Source organism: Papio anubis, chromosome 1, assembly GCF_008728515.1.
Source record: "Papio anubis isolate 15944 chromosome 1, Panubis1.0, whole genome shotgun sequence".
In the NCBI taxonomy this organism is placed as follows: Eukaryota; Metazoa; Chordata; class Mammalia; order Primates; family Cercopithecidae; genus Papio; species Papio anubis.
In genome coordinates, this window is record NC_044976.1 from 58,159,585 (window position 1) to 58,187,026 (window position 27,442).

At 36.4% G+C, this 27,442-nt stretch overlaps 1 long non-coding RNA gene across 1 annotated transcript; it reads right to left on the reverse strand.

Moving 5' to 3' along the window:
- Positions 1-27,084, reverse strand: LOC116276327. The gene is made up of 3 exons (XR_004185745.1): positions 25,430-27,084; positions 3,224-3,329; positions 1-41 (listed from the first exon to the last, which is right to left on the reverse strand). It is a non-coding gene; the product is annotated as an uncharacterized LOC116276327 (long non-coding RNA).
- Between the last annotated feature and the right edge of the window lie 358 nt (positions 27,085-27,442).

Below are 27,442 nucleotides of genomic sequence, written 5' to 3' on the forward strand. Positions count from 1 at the left end.
AGTCTCATCTGGGACAAGGCAAGTCCTTTCCACCTATGAACCTGTAAAATCAAAAGCAAGCTCGTTATTTCCTAGATACAGTGGGGGTACAGACATCGGGTAAATGCAACCATTCCAAATGGGAGAAATTGGTTAAAACAAGGGGGCTACAGGCCCCATGCAAGTCTGAAATCCAGCAGGGCAGTCAAATCTTAAAACTCCAGAATGATTTCCTTTGACTCCATGTCTCGCATCCAGGTCATGCTGATGTAAGAGGTGGGTTCCCATGGCTTTGGGCAGCTCCATCCCTATGGCCTTACAGGGTATAGCCCCACTCCTGGCTGGTTTCATGGGCTGGCATTGAGTGTCTGTGGCTTTTCAGGTGCATGGTGCAAGCTGTTGGATCTACCATTCTGGGGTCTGGAAGTTGGTGGCCCTCTTCTCACAGCTCCACTAGGTGGTTGCCCCAAAAGGGACTCTATGTCAAGGCTCTGACCACACATTTCCCTTCCACACTGCCCTAGCAGAGGTCCTCCATGAGAGCCCTGCCCCTGCAATAAACTTCTACTTGGGCATCCAGGCCTTTCCATACGTCTTCTGAAATCTAGGCAGAGGTTCCCAAACCTCAGTTCTTGACTTCTATGCACCCACAGGGATAACACCATGTGGAAGCTGTCAAAGCTTGGGGCTTGCATCATCTGAAGTCACAGCCGAAGCTCTACAATGGCCCCTTTCAGCCATGGCTGGAGTGGCTGGAACTCAGGGTACCAAGTCCCTAGGTAATGCATGTAGTTCAGGGACCCCGGGCCCAGCCCACACCACCACTTTTTCCTCCTAGGCCTCTGGGCCTGTGACAGGAAGAGCTGCCATAAGGACCTCTGACATGCCCTAGAGACATTTTCCCCATTGTCTTGGGGGTTAACATTTGGATCCTTATTACTTTTGCAAATTTCTGCAGCCATCTTGAATTTCTCCTCAGAAAATGGGATTTTTCTTTTCTATCACATTGTCAGGCTGCAAATTTTTCAAATTTTTATGTTCTATTTCCCTTTCAAACTGAATGCCTTTAACAGCACCAAGTCACTTCTTGAATGCTTTGCTGCTTAGAAATTTCTTCCACCAGATATCCTAAGTCATCTCTCTCAAGTTCAAAGTTCCACAGATCTCTAGAGGAGGGGTATAATGCCGCCAGTCTCTTTGCTGAAACAAAACAAAAGTTACCTTTGCTCCAGTTCCCAACAAGTTCCTCATTTTCATCTGAGACCACCTCAGCCTGGACCTTATTGTTCATATCACTATCAGCATTTTTGTCAAAGTCATTCAACAAGTCTCTAGGAAGTTCCAAACTTTCCCACATCTTCCTGTCTTCTTCTGAGTCTTCCAAACTGTTTCAACCTCTGCTTGTTACTCAGTTCCAAAGTTGCTTCCACATTTTTGGGTATCTTTTCAGCAATGCCCCACTCTACTGGTACCAATTTACTATATTAATCTGTTTCCATGTTGCTGATAAAGACATATCTGAGACTGGACAATTTACAAAAGAAAGAAGTTTAATTGGATTTACAATTCCACGTGTGTGGGGAAGCCTCACAATCATGGTGGAAGGCAAGGAGGAGCAATTCCCATCTTACATGGATGGCAGCAGGCTAAGAGAGAACGAGGAAGACACAAAAGTGGAAACCCCTGATAAAACCATCAGATCTCATGAGACTTATTCACTCCCACGAGAACAGTATAGGGAAAATGCCCACCAGTTCCCTCCCACAGCATGTGGGAATTATGGGAGTATAATTCAAGATGAGATTTGGGTGGGCATACAGAGCCAAACCATATCACCTTCCATGGTGCTAGGAGTGTGCATTCTCTTTCTGGTTAGAACCCTGACTGATAAAATGAATATTTATAAAATGGAATAAGTGGGAGAAAATAGAGTCTCACTGTTAAACTCCTACTACAGGCCCTGCACAGAGACAGGCATCTTTATAGTAGATATTCAATAAATGCTGCTAAATTTGAAGAAAAGGGAGTAAGACAAGGTTAAGCAGAGAAGATTTCACAAAAATTTGAGACACAGGATTCAGATCTTTTGCATCAGATGACCCCATTTCCCAAATTTGGAATGTGAACAGAAGAAAGAGAGACAATGAGCATTGTCTGTTCAGCTCAGCAAGCCTGGAAAACAACAATGCTAGTATGTATGGAAGATATAAAATACTATTCTAGGTTTAAGTAAGATTCAAAGGAAAATAGTACAGTAAGGGCAAGTACATGATTTTTCACTTGTCATTTTGTGAATTGGGTGTAGAGTGGAGGTGAGCAGATATAAACATAATTAATGGAATGGCCATTTTTCTTATATGACTAACCATTTTTTTACATGATTTATAATTTTCAAATGCTGTTCCCTCAGAAAAGAAATTTTACCTCATTTTCACAAAAAAAGATCAAGTTGAAGAATGACTTCAACAGTAGAAAAAGTAACTAGTGCCCACAAAGTATATTATTCACAGTGTCTAGCACAGGTACAGTGAAAGGTTCATGGGTATCCAGCAAATTCTGTTGTTGGTCCTGGAAACCAACAAAATCAGATATTCAAAATGTCCTTCTTATTTACAAAAACTATTCTACTTGTTATTGCTGTCAGGAGAGACCCTCTCACTCAGATCCTCTCTATCGAGAAAGTAGAAAACCCTGATAAAACCATCAGATCTTTTAAAAATTTTTTAAATTTCTCTTTTGAGCACAAGGTTTTTGTTTGTTTGGTTTTGTTTTTTACAGGAAAATGGAGATGTCTTGGATTTTTGTGCACAAATTGTCCTCAGAACCAAACAAAATAACCAGCATAAGTAGGAGAGAATTCACGAAATAAGAGACTCATAAAGTAAAATATTTTGCTTTTTTTTTTTTTTTGCCTTTTTCATCCTCCTTTGATTTTCAACATGTGTAAATCATTCTATTACTATAAACTTAATAAAGAAGTAAAAGAGCAAAGACCAAAAATGTAATAATGAAATAAACTTTTTATCATTTATAATTTTTTGGCATGATCAGGTTATCTTTGGTGTACACTTCAGGGTTTTGTATTTCAAACACAACTCTTCTTAAAACTTTTCATGTGTCCCAGATGTGACCTAGTTTCATTCGGGGAAATGAATGGTGGGTGTTGTACAGACAAGTCAAACAGACATGGCTATTTTAGGAGACACTAATGTGGTGCTTACAGAAACCAAATATGTAAACCCACCTGGCCAGGAAAACCTTTGTTGAGTATATACTTTGTGCTGAGCGATATTCCAGGCTTCAGAAATGAAAACACAAAGAGCAAGGCCCAATCTTGAAGAACTCATAAACTAGTAAAAGAAAACAACACAAACATGTTACAAGGCAAAAACAAATTACAAATGTAAATAATAAAGCCAAAGCATAATATGTACAATAATGGAAGCCTGAAAAAGGTAAAGAAGTATTACATAAAATGGACCTATTTGTTCTGTCTTAGGAGAGCTCTTAAAAGGCTCACAGAAGAGGTAGAACGCAAGCAAATTCAAAAGTTTAAAGTCCAGTTTAGAAATTTTCTTTCAATTGTCATGACCTGTTTATGGACAAATATCCACTTGAATCAATAAGAAAAGGAAAATGACTAGCATAATGCTGCACATAAAATAAGAATTAAAATGCTTCTTCTCTCCTCATGTATCTTTTAAATTAAGGTAAAATTCATATAACATAAATTCACCCTTTTAGTCGTTTTAAAGTGTACGATTTTTTAGTACATTTTGAAGTGTACAGTGGTGTTTAGTATACTCACAATGTTTTGCAACCATTACCACTACCTAATTCTCGAATATCCTTATCATCCAAAAAGAAACCCTATGCCCATTGAGTAGGCACTGGCCTTTCCATTTACCCTGACTCCTCCAGCACGTGACAACCACTAATTTGCTTTCTGTCTCTATGCCTCTTCTGGACACTTTATATAAATACAACCATACAATATGTAGCCATTTGTGTCTGACTTCTTTCAGTTAGCATAATATTTTCAAGGTTCTTCCTTGTTGTAGCATGAATCAGTGCTTTATTCCTTTTCATAGCTGAATAACATTCTATTGTATGCGTATGCCCCATCTTGTTAATCTATTTATTGGTTGGAGGACAGCGGGTTGTTTCTACATTTTAGCTATTGAGAATAGGGCTGCCTGCACATTCGTGCACAAGATTTGTTTAAACATTTCTTTTCAATTATCTTAACTATATACCTAATGATACGGTTTGCCTGTGTCCCCACCCAAACCTCATCTTGAACTGTAGCTCCCATAATCCCCACGTGTTGTGGGAGGGACCTGGTGGCAGGTAATTGAATCCCGGTGACTGGTTTTTCCTGTTCTGTTCTTGTGACAGTGATAAGTCTCATGAGATCTGATGGTTTTATAAAGGGCAGTTCCCCTGCACATAGTGTCTTTCCTGCCACCATGTAAGACATGCCTTTGCTCCTCCTTCACCTTCCACTATGATTGTGAGGTCTTCCCAGCCATGGGGAACTGTGAGTCCATTAAACCTCTTTTTCTTTATAAATTACGCAGTCTTGGGTATTTCTTCATAGCAGCATGAGAACAAACTAATACACCTGGGCCTATTAGTTGGGTTTTATGATAGCATTGTTGGGTCTTATGATAATACTAGGTTTAACTTTTCGAGGAACAACCAAACTTTTTTTTTTTTCACTTTGGTTGCACCGTATTACATTCCCACCAGCCATGTATGAATGTTCCAATTTCTCCACACCTCACCAATATTCATCACATTCTGTTTTGTTTTGTAGTTATTGTTTTGTTTTGTTTACTTTTTTCCCATCCTAGTGAGTGTGAAGTATCTCATTGTGGTTTTCCTTTGTATTTCCCTAATGACTGATGATGCTGACTATCTTTTTATGTGCTTATTGGCCATCTGTATATTTTCCTTAGAGAAATGACTATTCAGATCCATTGCCCATTTTTGAATTAGATTGTCTTTTGTTATTGGATTGTAAGAGTTCTGTATAAATTCTGGATATAAGTCTCATCAGATCTATAATAGGCAAATATTTTCTCCCATTCTGTAAGTTGTCTATTTTTTTGATAAATCACCCACTCTAGTGATGTAGCCACCATGTGCTCACACATGTCCTATCAGGGGCCCAAGCACCAGCCCATTCAGGGTCTGTCACTGCCAGTGATCCTGTTCATTCCAGCAACTGAGTCATCACACACCTCACCCAGAGGCCAGAGGACTGGCCCACCCAAGGTCTGCCACTGGTGGCAAACTCAGCCACTCCAGTGGCCAAGCCACTGAACAGCTGTGTAACCCCCAAGACCTAAGGACTGGCCCACTCAGAGTCTGCCACCTCTGGAAACCTCACCCACTCCAGAAATAGAGCTACCAAAGGCCTACGAGCCCTCTCAGGGGCCAGAGATCTGGCCCACTGGGTACTCAAACTACACTTTGCAAAGCTGCACCATAGCCTCCACAAACTCTTGCAGCCTAGGCCACTGAGGCACTTGCAGACACTGCTAACATTGAATACATCAAACAAAATCACACAGAAAATACACTACTGCACCCACCTGAAACCAAAGTCAAAACACTACCCAACCAACACTATAGGACAAATCTACAGGAAAAATTCTTTCTTTATGAAAGTTACTCGATAAAATGAGACAAGGCAACTGCTATACCAGATGTGCAGATATCAACACAGGGACACAAGATGTATGAAAAAGCAAGGAAACATGATACCTCCAAAGGAACACAATAATTTTCTAGTAACAGACTCCAAAAAGAAAATCTATGAAATGCCTAAAAATGAACTCAAAATAATTATCTTAAAGAATCTCAGTGATATATAAGATAATACAAATAGAACATTCAATGAAATCAGGAAAACTATTGATCATCAGAATAAGAAATTCAACAGAGATAGGTATTATAAAATGGAACCAAACAGAAATATTAGAACTGAAGATTTCAATGAATAAAATAAGGATAACAATCAACAGCTTCAACTGTTGTCTGAATCAAGAAGAAAGAATTTCTGAATTTGAAGACAGGTCTTTTGAAATAACCCAGTAAGACAACAAAAGAAAAAAAAAAGAATTAGAGAGAATGAAGAGGCAGACAAGACTTCTGAGACATTAAGTGAAGAAATATTCAGATTATGTAAGTTCTAGAAGGTGAATAAATAGGAAAAGACATTGAAAATATATTTAAATAAATAACAGCTGAAAACTTCTCATATGTTGAGAGCGATAGGGACAATATGACCCAGGAAGCTCAGAGATTCCCAAATAGATGCAACACAAAAGGTTCCTCTTCAAGGTAAATTGTAGTCAAACTGTCAAAAATCAAAACAAAGAGAATTCTAAAAAGAGCAAGAGAAAGTGTCAAGTCACATATAAGGAAATCCTTGTCAGACCAACAGAACATTTTTCAGCAGAAACCTTATAGGCCAGGGAGAATGGGATGATATATTCAAAGTACTGAAAGAAAAAAAGGTTGCCAGCCAATAATACTACACCCAGCAATTATATCCTTCAGAAATGAAAGAGAAATAAAGTTTTTCACAGATAAGCAAAATTAGAGGAAATTTATCACCACTAGACAGGCCATACAAGAAATGCTTGAGGGAGTCCTAAATCTGGACGTGAAAAGACGATACCTACCAACATGAAAATTCATGAAAGTATAAAACTCACGAGTAGAGCAGACACACAAAGAAGAAAGAGAAAGGAATCAAACATTATTACAAAACCACCAAACCATGAGAAACAATAAGAGAGAAAGACAGGGACAAAAAAATGTAAAAAACAGTCAGTAAAAAATTAAGAAAATGACAGAAGTAAATCCATACCTATCAATAACAACTGTGAATGTAATTAGTTTGAATTCTCCAATTAAAAGACATGGATTAGCTGAAAGGATAAAAACAAAACAAGATAAAATGATATTTTGTCTACAAGAAACTCACTTCACCTGTAAAGATACACATAGACTGAAGTAAAAGAATGGGGAAAGATTCCACATAAACAAACAAACAAACAAAAAAACGAGCAGAAGTAGCTATAATTACTTATATCAAGCAAAATAGATTAAATTTAAGTCAAAATATATAAAAAAGAGACAAAGAGAGTCATTACATAAGGATAAAGTGATTAATCCCATAAGAGGATATAAATTCTAAATATATATGCGTCCAACACCACAGTACTCAGATAGATAAAGTAAATATAGTTAAAGTGTGAGATACACTGCAATATATCAATAGGTGGGGACTTCAACTCTCCACTCCTAGCATTGGACAGATAATTTATACTGAAAATCAACAAAAAACATAGAACTTAAACTGCATTATAGACCAAATAGACCCAACAGACATCTATCAAATGTTTTAACCAACATCTACAGAATACATATTCTTCTCATCAGTATATGCAACACTCTCCAGGATAGACCATATGTTAGGCCACGAAACAAGCCTCAACAAACTTAAGAAATTTGAAATCATATTAACATGTTCTTTAGATCACAATGGAATAAAGCTGGAAGTCAATAACAAGATGAACTTTTGAAACTGCATAAGTACCTAGAAGTTAAATAACATGCTTCTGAATGATTAATGGTTCAATGAAGAAATTAGGAAGAGAATTTAAAAAACCTTTTGAAACAAATGAAAATAGAAACAAAATATACCAAAACCTATGGGAGACAGAAAAAGCAGTTCTACCAGGAAAGTTCATAGCAATAAATGACTACACCAAAAAAGCAGGAAGATTTAAAAAAAACTTCACTTATACAGCACCTCAAAAAATTAGATAAACAAGAACAAACCTAGCTTCATATTAATAGAAGAAAACAAATAATAAAGATTAAAGCAGACCTCATGAAATAGAGACAAAAAATACAAAAGATTGACAAACAAAACAAACAGTTGATCTTTTGAAAAGAGACTAAGAGACAAAGAAGAAGATCCAAATAAATAAAATCAGAAATTAAAACAGAGACCTTAAAACCAATGCCATGGAAATACAAAGAATCATTCCAATTTGCCAACAAACTGGAAAATCTAGAGGAAGTGTATAAATTCTAGTACACGTAAAACCTACCAAAACTGAACCAAGAAGAAGCAGAAAATCTGAACAGACAAATGGCGAGTAATAAGCATCTCCCAACAAAGAAAAGCTCAGGACCAGATGACTTCACTGCTCAATTATATCAATCTTTTAAAAGAGAACTAGCAACAATTCTTCTCAAACTATTTCAAAAAAATTAAAGAAGAGGGAACTCTTCCAGATTTATTATATGATGTCAGTCTTATGCTGATACACAAACCAGAAAAGGACAAAACAAAAATGAAGACTACAGGCCAATATCTGTAATGAACATAGATGCAAAAATCCTCAATAAAATACTAGCAAACTAAATCTAACAGCACAGCAAAATGATTATACATTATGATCAAGTGGGATTTATTTCAGGAATGCAAGGATGGTCCAACATATGCAAAGCAATAAACGTGATACATCACATCAACAGAATGAAAGACAGAACATCTCAATAGACACAGAAATATCAATAGACACAGAATCATCTCAACAGACACAGAAAAAGTATTTGACAAAATTCAATATGCCTTCCCGATAAAAACTCTAAACAAATTAGGTAGACAAGGAACATACCTCAACACAATAAAGCCTATGTGACAAACTCACAACTAATATCCTACTAAATAGGAAAAAATGAAAAGCTTTTCCTCAAAGAAATCGAACAAGACAAGGATGCCCATTTTCAACACTCTTGTTCAACTAGCCCTGGAAGTCTTAGCCTGAGCAATCAGGCAAGAGAAAGAAATAAAATGCATCCAAATTGGAAAAGAGAATGTCAAAATGTCCTTGTATGCAGATGACATGATCTCATATAGAGAAAAACCTGAAAACTCCATCAAAAACTCTTAGAACAACTAAAAATATTCTTAACATTGCACGATTAAAAAAATCATCATATGAAAATCAGTAATGTTTCCACACATCAATAACAAACTAGCTGAAGAGGAAATCAAGAAAACAATCCTATTTACAATAGTTACAAAAAAGACACCTAGGAATAAATTTAGCCAAAGAGGTTAAAATTTTTTACAGTGAAAACCACAAAACACTGATGAAAAAAACTGAAAAGGAAAAAAAAATGCATGAAAAAAAATTCCATGTTTATGGATTGGATAATTAATATTGTCAAAATGACCACATAATCCAAAGCAATGTACAGATTCAATTTAATCCATATCAAAATGTCAATGGCATTCTTCATAGAAATGAAAAAAAACCCTAAAATTTGTATGAAATCACAAAAGACCCCAAATAGCCAAACTAATTCTGAGCAAAACGAACAAAGCTGAAGCCATTATAGTTCCTGCTTTCAAATTATAATGCAAAGTTATACTAACCAAAATAACATGGTACTAGCATAAAAACAGACACATAGACCATGGCAAAGAGCAGAAAACAGAAAAATGAATTAATGTACTTCTGACCCACTGATTGACAAAGGTGACAAGAATATCCATTGGGGAAAGGACAGACTCTTCAAAAAATGGTGCTGGTAAAACTGGATATCTATATGCAGAAGAATAAAATTAGACCCCCTACTTCTCACCATACACAAAAATCAACTTGAAATGGACTAAAGACTTAAATGTAAGATGCAAAACTATAAAACCACCAGAAGAAAACATAGGAGAAACACTTCTGAGCAAAGATTTAATGATAAGACTTCAAGAGCACAGGCAACAAAAGCAAAAATGACAAATGAGATTATATCAAACTCAAAACCTTCTGTACAGCAAAGGAAACAATCAAGAGAATGAAGAGGCAAGGGATTAATATCCAGCATATGCAAGCAACTCAAACAATTCAACAGCCAAAAAAAAAATTGATTTAAAAATGAGCAAATGATCATAATAGACATTTATTTTTTAAAAAGACATACAAATGGCAATGTATATGCCAAAGTGCTCAACATCACAAACCATTAAGAAAATTTAAATCAAAACCACAATGAGATATTGTCTCACCTAGTTAGACTAGCTGTTATTAAAAACACACACACAAAAATGCCAGCAAAGATGCAGAGAAAAGGGAACTCTTATATTCTGTTAGTGAGAATGTAAATTAGTATGGCCATTATGTAAAACAGTATAGAATTTCTTCAACAAATAAAAATAGAACTACCATATGATCTAGCAATTCCACTATTGGTTATGTATCCAAAGGAAAGGAAAACCATATGCTGAAGTGTGATCAGCATCCCTGTTTATTGTGGCACTATTCACAACAGCCAACATATTGAATCAACCTACCTACATGCCCATCAGTAGATGAATGGATAAAGAAAATGTCTCATATATATGTATATATATGCATATATATGTATATATGACATATATATATCACAATGAAATATTATTCAACCATAAAAAAGAATAAAATTCTGTCATTTGCAGCAACATGGATGATCCTAGGAGATATTACGTTAAGTGAAATAAGTCAGACACAGAATGATAAATACCACATGTTCTCACTTAAAATACGGAAACTAGAAATGCTGAGCTCACAGAAGCAGAGAGTAGAATTGTGGTTACCAGAAAAGAGTAGGTGAAGGAGGGAGTTAGAGAAGTTAGTTCAAGGATACAAACTTACAGCTAGATAGGAGGAATAAGTTCTAGTGTTTTATACAACTGTGGGATGACTACAGTTAACAGTAATATATTATATCATTTCTGATAGCTAAAAGGAGCATGTTGAATGTTCCCAACACAAAGAAATGATGGATGTTTGAGATGATGGATATGCTAATTACCCTGACTTATCAATACACATTGTATGCATGTATTGAAATGTCACTCTGTACGCACTAAGTATGTACAATTATGACATTTCAATTAATTTTTTGTTTTTAATTTTAATGAAGTTTATGTTATCTATTTTTTTCTTTTGTTGCTTGTGCTCTTGACACCATAGCTAAGAAACTATTGCTTAATCTAAGGTCATGAAGAGTTACACCTATATTTCCTTTCAAGAGTTGTATAGTCTCAGCTTTTACATTTGAATTTTTAAATCTGTTTTGAATTATTTTATGTATGTGTTATGAGGTAAAGATCCAAATCCATTCTTTGCCATGTAGACATTTGTTTGTCCAAGCACCATTTTTTGAAAAGACAATTCTTTCCCCCATTGAATGGTCTTGACATCCTTATTGGAAATCAGTTCTCTAGATATATTGATTTCTTTCTGGACTCTCAATTATACTCCAGTGACCTATATATCTACCCTTATTCCAATAGTACATTGCTTTGATTTTTGTAACTTTGTAGTAAGATTTGAAGTATGGGTTTTCTTTTTGCTTTCTTTTTCAGGATTTTGGATGTTCTGCATCTCTTGCAATTTCACATGAATTTTAGAAGCAGCTTCTCTATTTGTTCAAAAAAGAAGTTGAAATTTTGATAGAACTTGCACTGAATCTGTATATCAATTTGGGGAGTATTGCCATCTTAACATTCTATCTTCCAATCCATGAACATGAAATATCTTTCTACTTATTAAGGTTTCCTTTAATCTCTTTCAGCAAAGTTTTATCGTGTTCAGTGCACAAGTGTTACACTTCCCTGGTTAAATATATTCCTAAATATTTTACTGTTTTGATGTTATTTTATTTTTGTTTTACTGTTTGTTTTTGTTTAGTCTGTTTGTTTTTGAGACAGAGTCTCACTCTGTCGCTGAGGCTGGAGTGCAGTGGCATGATCGCAGCTCACTGCAACCTCTGCCTCCCGGGTTCAAGTGATTCTCCTGCCTCAGCCTCCTGAGTAGCTGGGACTACAAGTATGCACCACCACACTCAGCCAATTTTGTATTTTTCATAGAGACAGGGTTTTGCCATGTTGACCAGGCTGGTTTTGAACTCCTGACCTCAAGTGACCCGCCTGCCTCAGCCGCCCAAAGTGCTGGGATTGCAGGTGTGAACCACCACACTCTGCCTGATGCTATTTTAAATGAAATTGTTTTATGGTTTCCTTTTCAGATTGTTTATTGCTCATGTGTAGAAATACAATGGAGTTTTATATACAATAGAGACATCCATTGTAGAAATACATGGAGTTTTGATATTGTATTTTGCAACTTGTCTAAATTTCTCTATTAGCTTGCTATAGTTTGGATGTGTGGCCCCTCCCCTCCAAGTCTCATGTTGAAGTATTAACTCTATTGTTGAAGATGGGCCAACGAGAGGTGTTTGGAACATGGGAGCAGATCCCTCAAGAATGGGTTGGTGCTCTCCTCATAGTAATGAGTTCAGTTCTCACTCTATTAGTTCATGTAAAAGCTGGTTGTTTAGAAGAGCCTGGGGCTTCTTGGTGCCTTCTCTCTTGTTCCCTCTCTCACAATGTCACATGCCTGCTCCCCCTTCCTTCTTCCATGAGTATAAACTTCCTGAGGCCTCACCAGAAGCCGAGCAGATCCTGGTGTCGTGGTTGTACAACCTGCAGAACTGTGAGCCAAAGAAAACTCTTTACAAATTACCCAGTCTCAGATATTCCTTTATAGCAATGCAAAACAGATAATGCATAGCTTTAGTAGTCTTTTGTTTGATATAAAATCATGTCATCTGAGACTAGAAATAGTTTTACCTCTGCCTTTATAATATAGTTGCCTTTTATTTCTTTTTCTTAACTTGTTGCTCTGGCTAGAACATTCAGTATAATATTGAATGGAAGTGGCAAGAATGAAAATTCTTATCTTGTGCCTGATATTACAGGGAAAGCTTTTGGTCTTTTACATAGAGTTTGATGTTAGCTATGGAATTTTCCAGATGGCCTTTATCATGTTGAGAAAGCTGCCTTCTATTTCTACTCTACTGAGTGTTTCCATCACGAAAGACTGTTGAATTTTGTCAAATGCTTTTTGTCATCAATTAAGATGAATGTGTGGGGTTTTACTCTTTCTTTCATAAATGTTGTAATATGTTGATTTGACTTCTTTTCATAAGTTGAACCACCCTTGCATCCCTGGAATAAATTCCACTTAGTCATGAGGTATAATCCTTTTAATCTAGTGTTGGATCTTGTTTGCTAGTATTGTGTTGAAAATTTTTGTATCTATATTCATAAGGGATATTGGCATGCAGTTTTCTCTTCTTGTATCTTTGGCTTTGGTATCAGGGTAATGCCAGCCTCATAGAATGAGTTGGGAAGTATTTCCTCCCCTTCTACTTTTTGGAAGTTTGAAAAGAATTACTCTACTTCATAAAATATTCAGTAGACTTTGCCAGTGAACCCACCCAGTCATGAGCTTCTTCCTGTTAGAACTCTTGATTACCAATTCAATATCCTTACTTGTTTTAGGTCTATTCAGATTTCATCTCAAGTCAAATTTGATAGTTTGTTGTGTGTTTCTAGGAAGTTGTTCATTTTGTCTAGGTTATATGACTTTTTTCACATAGAAATGTTTATAGCATTCTCTATAATTCTTCTTATTTTCATAAAGCTAATAGTAATATTACCACTTTCATTTTTTATTTTAGTAATTTGAATCTTCTTTTTGTCTTCATCAGTTGAGCTAAAAGTTTGGCAATTTTGTTGATCTTTTCAAAGAACAAACTTTAGTTTCATTAATTCTCTTTATTATTTTTCTATGTTTTGTTTCATTTACCTCTGCTCAAATCTTTATTACTTCAGCCCTTCTGCTTTCTGTGGGCTTAGTCTGCCTTTTTGTTTTATTTTGTTTTTTTGCTAGTCACTTAGGAAGGTTAGGTTATTTATATAAGATTTTTTTTAAATGTACGCATTTAAAAGTGTAAATTTCCCTTTGAGCACTGCTTTCATTGTGTCTCATAGATTTTGGTATGTTGTGTTTTCATGTTCATACATCTCTATTTTCTAAATACCCTTGTGATTTCTTCTTTGGCCCATTGGTTATTTAAGAGTATGTTGTTGAATTTTCACATATTTGTGAATTTTCCAGTTTCCGTTCTGCTATAGATTTCTAATTTCATTCCAAAGACACTTGCTATGATTTCAATATTTTAAAATTTATTGAGATTTTTTAAAAAAGTTTAACATATTGTTCATCTTGCAGAATTATCTGTGTGCACTTGAGAAGAATGTGTATTCTGCAGTTGTTGAATGGATGTGTTCTGTACTTGTCTCTTAGGTCTAGTTGGCTTATGGTGCTATTCAGGTCCTCTATGTCCTTGTTTATGATCTGCCTAGTTGACTTATTCATTATTGAAAGTGGAATATGCAACTGTCCTACTCTTATTGTTGAACTGCCTACTTCTGTCTTTAATTGTCCATCTTCGCTTCATAGGTTTTGGGGTTCTGTTTATAGGTTTATAATTGATATATGTTCTTGATGAATTGACCCTTTATTATTCTGTAATATCCTGATTTGTCTGTTGTAGCAATTTTTTTCTTTTCTCTTTTTTGAGATAGGTCTCGTTCTATTGCTCAGGTTGGAGTAGTACAGTGGTACAATCACATCTTACTATAGTCTCAACCTCCTGGGCTCAAGCAGTCCTCCCACCTCAGTCTCTCAAATAGCAGGGACCACAGGTAAATACAACTAAGCCCAGCTAATTTTCTTCCTTCCTTCCTTCCTTCCTCTCTCTCCCTTTCTTTTCTTTTCTTTTTTTTTTCTTTTCTTTTCTTTCTTAGATGGGGGTTCCCTATGTTGCCCAGGCTGGTCTTGAACTCCTGGGCTCAAGTGATCTTCTCTCCTTGGCCTACCAAAGTGTTGGGAGTACAGGCATGAGCTACTGTACCAGGCATAATTTTTTTCTTACACTCTATTTTGTCTGATAGTCATATATTTACTCCAGCTGTCTTTTAGTTAGTGTTTGCATAAAATAGCTTCTTCCATTTCTTAGCTTTCACCTTATCTTGTCTTTGAATCTAAAGCCAGTCTCTTGTAGACAGCATACATTTAGATCATGTTTTTCAATCTTTACTGCCAACATTTGCCTTTTCATTAGAGCTTTCATCCATTTACTTTTAATGTAATTACTGATAAGGTAGGATTTTTGCCATTTTGCCATTTGCTTTCTATATATTACATTATTTTTTGCTCTTTAATTCCTTTGTTACTGCCTTCTTTTGTATTAAATACATATTTTCTAATACACCTTTTTGATTACTTTCTCTTTTCTTTTTCTACACATTTTAAAGTTGTATTCTTAGTGGTTGCCCTGAGGATTACAATTAATGTTTTCATTTATAGCAATCTAGTTTCAATTCAAGTTAGTTTCAATTGTATACACAATGTTTGCATTTATACAACTCCATCCCTCTCTTTATGTTGTTATTGTCACAAATGGTATCTTTATATATTGTGCATTTATAAACATAGATTTATAATTTTTGTATTATACAATTGGATTTAAATCACATAAGAAAAAGTGAGATTTATAAACTGAAAAGACATTAATACTGACTTTCGTATTTATCTTCATATCTACTTTTACTGCTTTTTTTTTTGTATTTTTTTCTTTTCTCTTTCCTTTTTCATTTGTTTTGTTGTACCTTTATTCTTTTCTTCCTTACTCCTTATTTTCTTTTTTAAAAAATTGGTAGGAGAAAAGAGAAAAGTGCTTTTTGCTTAGGATAGACTTGGCTCTTTGGGCTCTTTTTTTCTTCTATATGAATTTTAAGATAGTTTTTTTTTTTTTCTAATTCTGTAAAGAAAGTCAATGGTAATTTAATGGGAATCATGTTACCTGACTTCAAACTATAGTACAAGGCTACAGTAACCAAAACAGCATGGTACTGGTACAAGAACAGACACATAGACTAATGAAACAGAATAGAGAAATCAGAAATGAGACCACACACCTTCAACCATCTGATCTTTGACAAACTTAACAGAAACAAGCAATGGGGAAAGGATCTCCTATTTAATAAATGGTGCTAGGAGAACTGCCTACCTATATGCAGAAAATTGAAACTGGATCCCCTCCTTACACCATATACAAAAATTAACTCAAAATGGTTTTAAGACTTAAATGTAAAACCCAAAACTATAAAAATCCTAGAAGAAACTCTAGACAATACCATTCAGGACATAGGCTTGGACAAAGATTTCATAACAAAAATATCAAAAGCAATTGCAACAAAAGCAAAAATTGACAAATGGGATCTAATTAAACTAAAGGGCTTCTGTACAACCAAAGAAACTATTATCAGAGTGAACAGATAACCTACAGAATGGGAGAAAATTTTTGCTATCTATCTATCTATCTATCTATCTATCTATCTATCTATCTATGGTCTAATATCCAGAATCCATAAGTAACTTAAACAAATTTACAAGAAAAAAAAATCCCATTAAAAAGCGGACATTAAAAAGTGAACATGAACAGATCCTTCCCAAAGAAAGACATACATGTGGCCAATAAACATTTGAAAAAAGCTCAACATCACTGATCATTAGAAAAATGCAAATCAAAACCACAATGAGATACCATCTCATACCAGTTAGAATGGCTGCTGTTAAAAAGTAAAAAAACAACAGATGCTGCAGTGGTTACAAAGAAAAAGGAACGTTTTTACACTGTCGGTGGGAGTGTAAATTAGTTCAATCATTGTGGAAGACAGTATGATGATTCCTGAAAGACCTAAATGAAGAAATACCATTTGACCCAGCAATCCCATTACTGGCTATGGACCCAAAGGAATATAAATCATTCAATTATAAAGATACATGCATGCATATGTTCATTGCAGCACTATTTACAGTAGCAAAGTCATGGAATCAACGTAAATGTCCATCAATGATAGACTGCATAAAGAAAATGTGGTACATATACACCATGGAATGCTACGCAACCATGAAAAGGAATGGGATCATGTCCTTTGCAGGGACATGGATGGAGTTAGAAGCCATTATCCTCAGCAAAGTAATGCAAGAACAGAAAACCAAACACTGCATGTTCTCACTTATATTTGGGAGCTCAATGATGAGAACTCATAGACATATGGAGGGGAACAACACACCCTGAGCACCCGTGGGGTGGGGAGAGCATCAGGAAAAATAGCTAATGGATGCTGGGTTTAATATCTGGGTGATGGAATGATCTGTGCAGTAAACCACCATGATACAAGTTTACCTAGGTAACAAACCTGCATATCCTGCACATCTATTCCTAATCTTCTGTTTTTTTAAAAAAAGAGAAAAGTGTTCTTTATTATTATTTTAAGTTGAAAAGCTTATAATGTTATTGGTGACTAATCCTTTCCCTTGTCTTTGAAACTCACACACTGTGTTACAAATATGTCACCGTGTTATTTATTTGTCCTTTTAAGATGCAAGTCCTGCGACATCAACTAGATGTTAAGTATAATATGGGTAGAAACTCTGCCTTATATTTCTCCACATTTCTAATGTCAAAGGAAACCCTCTATTACAGAAGATATTCAGCATGTGGTTGTTGATTTTGTACTAGATAGCTCACCTTATTTCTTCAGGCAGGCAAACTATTATTGTCTCCATTTACAGTGAGAAAACTGAGAGCCAACAGAGTTTAGGAACTTGACCAAGATAGGACAAAAACATGTTCTTCTGTGCTTTGTACCCAATATTGTTTCTCAGGCAGCTTGTTTCAGTTATCTCTTACAAGCCTACAACAAGCTTTCCCACCACCAGCACTAACTTCTGGCAACAGATAGTACTTGTAATGAATAATCCAACTGAAACAGCATTCAGTTTGAGATCCTATCTGTTCTTTTTGAATAAACACTGAAAGCAAATGAAATAGGAAATTGTTTCCCACAGACTTTCTGAGCAATAGGGAGAAACATTTGAACCCTATTCTCAGCCGAACGGCCGTGAGAGGGTGACTGTGCATGCAGATCATGCTGAACAACTTCAAGTGAAACACGGAAGACAGCATGACCAGAGTTTGCCCTTCTTGAAATTTGAAGTGGGTGAACTGTGTCTTCTCAGCCCTCAGACCTGCTTGCTTGGCTTGAAGAATGGCCTGTGGTAGTAGAAGTCACAGATGAAGCTTTTGGGGTCAAATAAATAAGGGTTTTAATTTGGGGATATCTACAATACAAAAAGTAACTTTGAACAAGTTACTCCTTCACTTGCAAAAATAAGATTTTTATGAGGATTAATGTAAATCATGTATGTGATGGTGCCTGGAATAGAATAAATTGATGTTAGCTTTCTTTCTTCCTCCATGGGCCGTCTAACTTGACCATTGCCACCATTATCCCTTATGAAATAAATAGGCTGATAAATATGTTCACCTTAAAACGTAAATGACTATTAGGTTCAATATTATAGTTTTTACAAATGTGACCCTATTTTAACAGGTGACCAAAATCTCATTTTCAAGGAATGCAATTATGAAATGGAGCCTACTTTGCTCATAGACATCCAGCCTTACTAAATATCATTCCATGCAACATGGAATCAAGGATCCTTGGAGAATTGGCTGAGTCCAGAATGGGGTCAATGAAAGTACAAAATGATCCTGTAATATCCTGTGCCTGGAAGTACACAAAAAACAATGGATGCATGCAAAAAAGGTGCAGAAGCCAATGTGAAGGTGTTCCCACAGGCTGAACTTGTGAGGGACTGATGATTTAAATGAATCATGTCAGGAATGGATTATAACGTGCTGAATAAAAATATATTTATAGTCCATATTTGCACTTTAGAAAACTTAAAGGTGGATATGAAGAAAGAGGAAAACCTATTTTTATAGAATAATGCCAACTAATAGATATAGAAGGAATAGTGGAAATAGAAAACCACCACCCTTTTACACACCATAGTAATACTTGAGTCTGATAATAATTATTAATGGATGCTAAAGGCATTGAGTGAAAAAATGGGGGTAAAAATATACACACACATTCTCAGATTATTTAGTAATAACAATGGGAAAATATCTTTACAACAGAGAGATCTAGTGGACATCTTTCTAATCAAATGGTAAAATTTAATGTCCTTAGTAATTAGACAATCTAATACCATGTTATTGCTAATGTGATACACTAAGTTCACGATACAATCTCTTCCAAAAATAGTTGAACCAAATCTGATCACAAAGAAACAATCCAACAAATCTACTAGACTCTTCAAAAATGTTGCTGTCATGAAAGATCTCTCTCTCTCTCTCTCTCTCTCTCTCTCTCTCTCTCTCTCACACACACACACACACACACACACACACACAGAGTGGAGAACTGACCTAGATTAGAGGAGACTGAAGCAACCTGTCAAATACAATGCATAATCCTGATTCCTTGACTCTGAATCCCAGAAAAAAAGAGAAAGAAAAAAAATTGTGGACAATTAGGTAAATTTAAAGAAGGATTGCACATTATACAACACTATTATGTCAACGTTAATTTTCCCAACTATAATAATTCCATGTAATTAGGTAAGAGAATGTTCTTATTCTTCAGAGATATATTCTGAAATATTTAAGGGCTAAGGGTAATTATTTATGTTACTCTTGAATTATTTATATGCATCCCTCTCTATCTATCAGTGCGGTAATTATAACCTAAAAACGGACTTTGTACATTAAAAAAAATATAGCCTCACAGGTAGGCCAGTTATTTAATTCAAATGGCCAACTTATTCTTCAGAAAAATTTGAGGTTTATATGAAAAAGTGGGTAAAAATAATAATTCAAGCTCATCTTCAGATACAAAATGCCAAAAGCTTAACATATTCAAGGGCCCTGACTCATTTACTGTAGTCATGAACCTTCAGTCAGTAGATTCTTCAATAGGTAATCATTAATTTCACTCATCTACACACAATGGATTGTCTTGTTTCACCGTGTTGAACAAAAAGGATATTGACTCCCTGAAGAACTATTTCAGTAACAAGGGAAAATACAGAAACTGCAATGATTGAAGAAGGATTGTATATGTTTTATTTTATTTGCAATGATTGTCTTTAAAAATCAGCTCTGATCTCCCCAAGGATGAGTCTCCTCTTCACATCTGGAAAGAGGTTTTCTGAGGTATGCAATTTATTAGTTGCATGAGCTTGGGTACCTCTTGATGCATCAGTTCCCTCATTAGTAAGATAAAGTTGAGAAACATTACTTTCTTTATCAGGTTGTTAAGGATAAATGAATTAGCATAAGTGAAGTGCATTGAATAGTGCATAGCACCTAATAAGTGCTCCATACGTTTTAGCTATTATTATTGTTTTTTATAGCTTTATGATTGGATATGTTCTCAGTCACCAATTGTGTTAATACAGAACTTTTTTTTTTTTTTTTTTTTTGAGATGAAGTCTCAGTCTGTTGCCAGGCTGGAGTGCAGTGGCGCAATCTTGGCTCACTGCAATCTCCACCTCCCGGGTTTGAGCAATTCTCCTGCCTCAGCCTCCCGAGTAGCTGGGACTACAGGCATGCGCCACCATGCCCGGCTAGCTTTTGTATTTTTAGTGGAAACGTAGAGATGGGGTTTCACCATGTTGGCCAGGATGGTCTCGATCTCTTGACTTTGTGATCCTTCCCGCCTTAGCTGTGCAAAGTGCTGAGATTACAGGCGTGAGCCACCGCACCTGGCCAGGAAACCTTTTTTTTTTTCTTCTTTGAGACTGAGTTTCGCTCTTGTTGCCCCGGCTGCAGTGCAATGGCATGATCTCGGCTCACCACAAGTTCTGTCTCCCGGGTGCAAGCAATTCTCCTCCCTCAGCCTCCCGAGTAGCTGGGATTACAGACATGCACCACCACGCCCGGCTAATTTTGTATTTTTAGTAGAGATGGGGTTTCTCCATGTCAGACAGGCTGGTCTTGAACTCCTGACCTCAAGTGATCTGCTTGCCTTGGCCTCCTAAAGTGCTGGGAAGGAAATATTTTTATAGTGGCAAGTCCTTTAATGAAATGTGTAGCTCGCTCTTTTCTGTATAAGGCTAGGTCCTACCCAGCAGTTTTGTTTTTCATTATTTCTTGGTCATTTTGTTTTAAAGATCTCTGGGGAATACTCCCAAATCACATTAGGAAGTACTCATTTACTGGGTTAAATCGTTTCAAACATTTTACTAGCCATGAGCTTCAAGGAATTTTCTGCAAGAGCTTTTTGCACATCTTTCCTGGCATTCCAGAACATTTTTGTTCTTTGTTCTTACAGCCCAGTTTGTTAATGCTTATGATTAAGAAGCCCCCTTTTCTAGTGTCTATAAATGATCAGATAAACTTCTTCCCTCTAATATTTTGATGTTTTAAAATGTATTATATTATATATAAGTTATACTTATCTAACACATGGAGGGAACGCAAGATATTCTAGCTCCTTAGGCAAATATCACTTTAATGTATTTTCAACTGATACACAGGTGGAGGCTTCAGAATACCACATTTTGTAACGATAGTTTCAAATGTAGTTTTCTCAAGTGATAATAAAATATAAGCAATATTTCTAACATAGTGATCTCTATCATCCTTAAACATTATGTTCTTATTAAATCTGTGAAACCAGTCTTGTGAATGTGATTGTATCTATTTTCCATACATATAATGTAATTAAGTAATTTTAATTTTTAAAATATTAATTTTCAACACACTTAAAAACAATAGGAGCAGCCAGGCATGATGACTCATACCTGTAATCCCAGCACTTGGGAGGCTGAAGCGGGAGGATTGCTTGAGCCCAGGAGTTTGAGATCAGCCTGGACAACATAAGAAGACCGCATCTCTATAAAAAGATGAAAAAACTAGCTGAACACGGTGGCACATGCCCATTGTCCCAGCTACTCAGGAGGGAGAGATGGGGTGATCACTTCAGCCCAGGAATTTGAAGCTGCAGTGAGCAAGGATCATGCCACTGCACTCAAGGGGAACACAGTGAGACCTTGTCTCAAAAACAAACAAACAAACAAAAAACCAGTAGGAGGTACCCTTTGTTATACTGTAATTCTTGCTTTATAGAGACAAACATCTAAGGATTAAGTGATTAGACACTCACTATGTGTCACTGTTTGGTCTTTGTTTTAAAAACCTGCTTACATGGATTAAAAGGATTTTTGTACATAAAAAATAGGTCACCAACTGAATGAGAACCATGGATCATCTCTTCTAACAGAGTGTAAAATGATGACAGGTCTTGTGATTCACTCAGATAAACTGAGATATAAACTCCAGGATTTATACATTAAAATGATACTTTAGATTGGTTACATTATCAGTATATTTTTACTAAATGCCTATTTTTACTTGTTGTTTTTAGGTATTTGAAAATAAATGCTACATTTACCTTGCTATTTAAACTTTTTCTCATCAGAGTTATTAACGACAAGATAAATTATGTGCGATTATATTTGATTTAGAATTTTGGGGTGAGTTTACATATGCTGAATACATGAAATGGTTACATTTATTTTTACTTAATAAATGGCAAGCTAAACACTCTTCCTGTAAGTTTAAAACATAATTGATAAGATTACTCTGTATTGTGATTTATCTTTTTTGTAACTTTTGTTTCCCCAGGAACCCCAGTCTTAAATCCTCCAAGGTGTCATTCATTTAGTTGTTTAACACTAAGCCCCTGCATGAAATTATAACTATGTCTAAAATCCTTTCTCACTTTGGAGGTTTGTAATCCAAGAACCAAAGATGCCAACATTCTTCCTCTGTGACTATTTTAACTATGTGGTTATGATACCTATTGCCACACTTTCAGTCATACTTGCACACACTTAAACACCATGCTTTCCCATTCTGAGTGATGGCACCCTCATCCCCACCCAAAGCGACTATGGGTGCTACTGCTGTACAGAGTATACTGTGGTGTGCTGCCTGGATATCTCCATCATCTGGAAGTGCTTTCAGCAGAAAGCCATCAGGCATCAGCCTTCTTTATGAATTGCCTAGGCTGCCATGCCACTTCTCCAGGGCAGCCCACACGCAATGAATGATTTGTCAATATGGAAGCGTACAGACCAAGCTCCCCTCATTCAAACTTGGAACCACTTGGAAGGACATTTCCAGCTTCAGCACTCCCCAGGGATAAGTCAAGACTTTCATTGAGCCTGTGTCACAATCTGCTTTCTCCCTCTGCCCACTACTTCTTCCTTCCCTCCTCTCTCACAGCTGTTATTCCCAAGAGCATTTCTTAATAACTCTCCAACATGCTAATCTCCATCTCAGGGTCTACTTCCTGGAAAATCCAATTTACAATAGGCTGCAATAACCAAAGTCCTTGAAGTTAAGCTTTTTTTTTTTTTTTTTTTTTTTTTCCTGTTTATGGTACAATTTAAAAATCTCTTGCTCTATGGATGCGTGTTCTCTAGTGACAGAGATGGCATCTCCCTTAATTTGAACTTGCACTTGGCTTCAATTTCTCCATTGAATCCTTAGAATAATCTCTCTTTGGGCAGTCCAACAGGTTGGCAATAACATCTCTTGGAACTAAAATGCATTAAAAGGCAGTTTCATTAAGTGATATAAAATCTGTGTAACTCAAGTCTTCCAAAGCCCTAGAAGTAAAATTTTCAGTATCTCATACAGTTCCTAAATGAATATTAATTTCATAACAAGAGTCAGTTTCAAGCCAGTGTGAAAAATAAATGTGTATTCATTTTTACACACAGTGGAAAGGAATCCACATCCTTGATCATCTTTCTCCAGTCTCTACCTTAATAGTTAATGCTGGCTAAAAATATCCATAGGGCATTTGTCCCTATCTTTCCATTCCCATTACCTAAACTTGCAGATCCAAGTCAATTATGGTCAAGGTTATTCCATTAACAGAAAGTTAAATCTTACCCATAATGTCTGGGAATATCGGGGGAACCCGGCCCTGCTAGTTAATGTGGGTTCTTTTCTATTTCCCTAAGCATTGGCTGGTCTGAGAAATAAAGGGAAAGAGTACAAAAGAGAGAAATTTTAAAGCTGGGTGGCCGGGGGAGACATCATATGTTGGCAGGTTCCGTGATGCCCCCAAGCTGTAAAACCAGCAAGTTTTTATTAGCGATTTTCAAAAGGGGAGGGAGTGTATGAATAGGGTGTGGGTCACAGAGATCACATGCTTCACAAGGTAATAAAATATCACAAAGCAAATGGAGGCAGGGCGAGATCACGGGACCACCAGATGGGGGCAAAATTAAAATTGCTAATGAAGTTTGGGCACGCATTGTCATTGATAACATCTTATCAGGAGACAGGGTTTGAGAGCAGACAACCTGTCTGACCAAAATTTATTAGGTGGGAATTTCCTCATCCTAATAAGCCTGGGAGAGCTACAGGAGACGGGGGCTTATTTCACCCCTTCGGCTTTGACCATAAAAGATAGTTGCCCCCAAGGGGGCCATTTAGAGGCCTACCCTCAGGGGCGCATTCTCTTTCTCAGGGATGTTCCTTGCTGAGAAAAAGAATTCAGCGATCTTTCTTCTATTTGCTTTTGAAAGAAGAGAAATATGGCTCTGTTCCTCTCGGCTCGGTTCACCAGCAGTCAGAGTTTAAGGTTATCTCTCTTGTTCCCTGAACATTGCTGTTATCCTGTTCTTTTTTCAAGGTGCCCAGATTTCATATTGTTCAAACACACATGCTCTACAAACAATTTGTGCAGTTAACGCAATCATCACAGGGTCCTGAGGTGACATATATCCTCCTCAGCTTACAAAGATGATGGAATTAAGAGATTAAAGACAGGCATAGGAAATCACAAGGGTATTGACTGGGGAAGTGATAAATGTCCATGAAGTCTTCACAATTTATGTTCAGAGATTGCACTAAAGACAGGTGTAAGACATTATAAAAGTATTAATTTGGGGAACTAATAAATGTCCATGAAATCTTCACAATTTATGTTCTTCTGCCATGGCTTCAGCTGGTCCCTCCATTTGGGGTCCCTGACTTCCCACAACAGGATTGGTCTTGCTCCCCTAAAGCCTAGCATGGTATTTGATGGAACTCAAATACACTTTAGGTATTTGTGCCCACTGTGGTTACAGGTCTAAGAACAAGGAGGTGTTGTAAAACATCAGTTTTCATTCCTGTCTCTCTTTCTATGACTCTGCCTAGGGCATATAAATCTCCTCCCTCAGGGCCTGGACACTATTATTCCAAAGTACCTCCCAGATTCTTGTCACAGCTGCTGCATTCCACTGCTTCTGGACTTTGATGTTGACTTGAGGTAGCCTGAATTTGCTATTTGCTATAATTCTTTGCATATTTGATTGTGGACCACTCTTGTGGGCATCATCCAGAAAAGCAAACTAATCCCTATGGTGGATCTCGTATCGTTCTGTCTATCTCTGTCTTGGTTGCTGAGATTAAGCCTATGTTGTAGTTCTTTCCTTTCTCCCTCTTTCTTCCCTCCCTTCTTTTATGCCTTCATCCTTCCTTCCTACCTTCAACATTTGCAGGACATGTGTTTGGAGGTCTGTGGAAGGGGAAGATTTACCTAAACAATGCTGTCAGAATTCTCTGTGTGTGGGTTCAACAATTTCCTTCAGGAATGAATGCTTTGCTGCTGACATCCAATTGCACTGTTTGCTGCTGGTGTGGTCTCTCTACTAGCATGACTGCAGGAACTGTATGTCTAGATCTGTGTCTGTCCAGGTCAGAGTCTTCTAGCTGATATCCATTCTGAGACATTCAGGGTTACCTAGAAATCAGCAGGGAAAGCCTTAGAATTCTCCATTTCTTCATTTCATCACTTGTATGTGTAAGACACAGATATCTTCTTTACAAGTAGAGCCTAATACAGTTCTATTTAAAGTGCCTAGCTAAGGATTTTCTCCTCTTATCATTTATCTATTTACTTACAGACCAACTTAGAACCTAATATCTCTTTCTGATCCTTTCTCTCTAACACACACAAAAAAGTTTGTTTGAAGTAAAAAATGAATATTCATCCATTTTGTGAAATTGGAAAATACAAAAAGATAATAATTAATTACCATGAATATGTTTACTAATATTTTAATATTTTTTTCAGCTTTCTTTTCAGTGCACACATGCACACACATGTGTGGTGTAAAGAATAACTAAAATGTACTGAGCAACGACTATAAGCTAGGATTTGTATTAAGCATTTTACATACATTTGACCCTCACAACAACTGTATTGAGGTCATGTGGAAAAAATTGGGTTTGTTTTTGTCTGCAGGCATCATTCCTCCTTTCAATGGGCAACAGCTCTGTGATCTTGCTTTGGGTCTTCAGCCTATGTGGGGCAGCCAGTCTAGGTGCTCTATTCTCTTCTGGGAAAGGGTTAGACACAAATCCCAAAACAGGCCAGTAAGATGCTCTCCCTGGAACTGGAATCTTGAACAGAATGACTCAGAAAGACTGAACAGCCATTTTACCCTACTCATCCAGGTGGTGGTATCCTGAAGAGACTCCCATAGTTTTTGCTATCTAGATCCAATGAGCTATTCTGGGACATGCACTTTCCCATGCTGGGTTCTTCAGCTCTTCTTCTGAATCTGTGAACCCTCTTGTATTCTTCCAAAAACTTAAATTCTTAAAAAAGTAAGCTACCAGGTTTGGTTTCTCCCACTTATCACCAAAAAAATTCCTAATCAATACAGAAACACACAGAAATATACTAGTATTATCCGAGCTTAGAGAGACTGAAACTGAGCTTTAATGAAATTGTGATTTGTTCAAGATCACCCAGGCAATAAGAAGTGATATCAGGTCTCCATAACATTAAACTTTGGGCTTAATTTTAGCCAACTCTCTTCTCAATGTCCCTCTGTATGGATGCATACACATGCACACATGCATGGGCACACGTGTGTATGTGTGCATGTATTCCTACGTATATTCTTCACAGTTGAGATTCTACCATATTCATAATTTTAAACATTTTCAGGCTTTACTCCTTTTCTGTGACAATAAAATCATGATAGAAATTTTCAAATTCACTGTAAATTACAAAGAAGGTAAAACTCACCCATTATTCCAATACTTAGACTATCATCATCACTATCAACATCTCAGTATATTTTCTGTAGTCTCTTTCTTTTTCTCTCTCTCTGGGTGTGTATGTGTACAGTATATATACACACATCCAGGCACACCCAAATAAGGATCCACACACAAATATATATTTATATTTATTTATTTATTTAAAGTATTTATCAATTTATTTATTCAAGGTCTTGCTATGTTGCCCAGGCTGATCTCAAACTCCTGGACTCTAGCTATCCTCCCACTACCTCAGCCTCCCAAAGTGTCGGCATTACAGGTTTGAGCCATTGCACCTGGCCCATATATTTATGTATATGTGGGGATCTATGCTGTATGCACAGATTGCATAATGACTTTTTTTTAAACATTATGTGATAAGCATTTTCCTGAATAATTAAACTTATTTTAAAACATTTTAATGCCTATGATACATTTCATTGTATAACTATAACTTACTGTGTCTAATCATTTCTCTTTCAGACATTTAATAGCTGTT